Below are 3444 nucleotides of genomic sequence, written 5' to 3'. Positions count from 1 at the left end.
TATTGAGTTATTTTCTATATTCAAATTATAAAGTTGGTAGTTGTGAAATAACAATGATTTTATATGTTTTGGACTAAATAATTAATATTTTAAATATTAATACTGCTATTTTGAAAAATAAAGAAGTTAAGTATATTATTTCTAATTTTTGGATTTGAATATTTTATTAGAAATAATTTGTGAAATTGATGAACAAATAATATTTTTAGACATTACCATTGTTGGATTAAAATTTATCTCTAATTATCATATTAGCCCTACTTTTGTTTGAAATTACTAAAATGCCCCTAATGCTAATTTTGTTAAACTCATTCCCTTCCCTATCCCCTTCACGCTACGCAGCCCAACCCTTTCCTCAGCCTTCCCTGCGCAGCACACACACACCCAGTTCTCTGAGGAAGAAAGGAAGAAAACGAAAAGGGGGAAAGGGAGAAGGGGATCTGGAGGGAGGAAGGGCACCGGGCAGGGAGCAGCTCGCCGGTCCTCACCCCGCCGCCGTCATCCTTGCGATCGCGAAGAGAGAGACTAACGGGAGGAACTGGCACACATGGGAGAGGAAGAAACCGCCTCTGCGCCGCCATCGTTCACAAGCTCAGCCACCTCGCCATTGTCGCCGCCGAGGGTTTGCTGCTGGTGAGGAGAAGATGCCGTCACGTCTTCCGGCCGTCCATGCCGCCGCCTTTGTTGCCGAGCTCCTATGGCCACCGCCGGTAAGATCTGAACAGAAGGAAGCTTGAGGAGAGAGAGAGGGATCGACGGGAGGGGTTCCTGCCCGTGCGGCCGTGCCTCCACCGCCGCAGATCCTCCACTGCCTCTCACTGCTGATGTCCTCCGCCGCCGTGCTTGTCATTCAAAGCTGCTGCATCTCCACTACTGGAGTTGCTGTTGCTGTTGCTCGGGCTCCGTTTTGAACCATTAGAACCGCTACTATTTTGGTAAGCTTGACCCTGTTTCCGATTCTCCCTTGTTCCACCAATTCGTTTCTATCTAGAAGCGTGTTGCTGAAACTATTTGTATTGAATAAAATGGTTATAGTAAGTTACTTTGCCGCTGCTATTATTGGAGGTAGTTGCTGGCCCTGTTTGGAGATTTCTACTGCTACTGGAATCCCAAATTAGAGAGGAGAGGAGGCGTTTAACCTTGTCACGGTTGCTGCCATGGGAACAGGTCCCGGAAACTACTAACAGAGCAGGCTGAGTCATAGTGATTCTGGCTGCCGAGGGCAGTTCTGTGGCTATCGGGACCACTGTTGAAGCTTCTGTCCTTTGGTTCAGTCAGTATCCCAGTACAGTAAGTATCTCTGTCTTGAGACCTTCCGCGTTCATATCCCGTTATGTGTTTTAAGGTTTCGCAATATTAATGTTTTCTAGGATTAAGTTATCGGAGCCACATGTTACGCGTAAGGGTTGTTTCTGCTGCTGCGAAAGTGAACAAAGCTGTGATGCAAGCGGCCGGTAATTTCGGGTTGAGAGAGGGTTTCTGTGACGCGTTTGGTTTATGTGTTCGACGAATCGAGCTAGGGGCTATTTTCTGAAAACTATGTTTTATATATTGGAATTATTACATATAGATACTGATGTGAGACAATGTATATTTGGTGATTGTATCGGTCTTATGTATTGTTTGGTTGTCTTAAATGATTATGAACATTTGTTTGACTGGATTGTTGTGCGGCTTTGTGAAACGGAATGCTTTTGGAAGTTGATTCTTTTAAAGATTTGAGATCGAGTTTAATCCGTTGGGAATTGATTTGAGTTGAGTTGATTTTCTTGATAATGTGAAAAATAGAATACACTTTTGGATTCAGCCTGGTTTGCTATTTGGTTTTGATAAATGAATTGTTGCTGAACTGTTCCTTTAAGATTTTGGAAATGAGTTTAATTAGTTGATAATGATTTGATTTTGAAACGGTTTCTTTGAGATATGAAAATGAGATGACTGTTGGATTTAGCTTGCTTTTGAACTGATTTTGGATTTTGCACTGTTGAAAAGGATTGTGGAACGGTTTCGTTGAGATCCGAACCGGGTGGCAAAGTCCAAGTTTTAGGGGAGGTGCTGCCAAAATTTCTATAAACTCCTAGACTTTGTTTGAAAAGTTATTTAGAAAGGTTTGGATTTGGAAAATCGTATTATTTGATTTATTAAGAAAATATTTATGTTTGGAGCTTAATTTATTTAAGTAAACCATATGTCTCGAGTTTGATTTATTTGGAAATGAACTATTTTACCATTTGAATCACCGAAGGAAAGTATTATGTTCTAATATTGGTTTTAATATAAAAAGGGCTTTTGCCTTTGGTTAGACTTAAAGGTTTCGTTCAAAGGAGCTTTTAGTGATTTTAAAGGAAATTGGACTTTGACTGAATAATTGCGTTTGCGACATTTTGGAAGAAGTCAGAGGATTGGTTTAAGGAGGAACCTGAAAGTGGTTTTGATTTAAATGAATCGGTTCCGTTTCAAATGAATTGACTTTGGATTGGGCTGGGACTTGTGACCTTATATGATCCGGTTTTATAATAAACTCTGTCTTTATTTGCTTAAACAAGGATCTATGATTTTAAGAATTCCAATGAATTTTAAGAACTTGAGATAGGTTGCCCTTCCCTAAAGTCTTGAGATTCAGCTGAGAAATTTTATTATCGAATCCTATATTAGGATAAATGATTTTGAATCCTTTAAGGGAGATCTTTAATTTGGCCTGGTTTTTGGAATTTTGGAAATATGATGCCGAGAATGACTTTGTTTTTAAAAGGGGAACTTACTTTAAGTAAAAGGGGCTTATGAGCTTGAGATGATTTGAGAAATGAAAACTTTAAAGCCAAGGCTGAAAAGACCTAAAATTTGATTTTAAAGTGAAGTGAATTCAGAAAAAGTGATTTATGGCTTGAATGTTGATTTTATGAATTTGATGATGTTGGATGGTGGAAGTGTTATTTTGTTATGAGCATGAATGGCTGTGTATGATAATGAATTTTGGCTGATTGCGGAATATGTTATGAGCCGGATGGCTGGCTATGAGCCATGAATTTAAGTCGGATGGCTGAAATGAATGTTGAATTATGGCTGAGAATAAATGCATATATGCTGAGTTATTGATATTGTGATTTTGCACTTCCAACTATCTGAGATACAATTTTCCCTGGGTAGTAGCAATAGCTAGCCACCATGTGCTCCAAGTTGAGACTTGATACTCTACTGACCCTATGTCGTAAGTGAGGCTGGGCACTGTAAAAGTCTCGGATGAGCTCGCCCCCGTAAATATACACCAGTAAGGGTGTTGGATATATATGAGATTATGATTTATGTTGAGTATAACTCGAGTTGGGGATGCACGACAGAGGGATAGTCCAATGGTTAGCTACCAGGACTTGTCGGGTTGGCTCTATAACCGACATATGATATCATCAGCCACTAGGACAGGCATGCATCATATGCATCTATGTG

At 39.9% G+C, this 3444-nt stretch overlaps 1 long non-coding RNA gene across 1 annotated transcript; it reads left to right on the top strand.

Moving 5' to 3' along the window:
• Positions 1-301: 301 nt before the first annotated feature.
• LOC112750596 (uncharacterized) lies at positions 302-1659 on the top strand. The gene is made up of 3 exons (XR_011872224.1): positions 302-935; positions 1070-1290; positions 1371-1659. It is a non-coding gene; the product is annotated as an uncharacterized lncRNA (long non-coding RNA).
• Positions 1660-3444: the final 1785 nt, after the last annotated feature.

The sequence above is a fragment of the Arachis hypogaea genome, chromosome 15 (genome assembly GCF_003086295.3).
Source record: "Arachis hypogaea cultivar Tifrunner chromosome 15, arahy.Tifrunner.gnm2.J5K5, whole genome shotgun sequence".
Lineage (NCBI taxonomy): Eukaryota > Viridiplantae > Streptophyta > Magnoliopsida > Fabales > Fabaceae > Arachis > Arachis hypogaea.
Note: the sequence above shows the minus strand (reverse complement) of the source record. Positions and strands in the feature narration are given on the sequence as shown.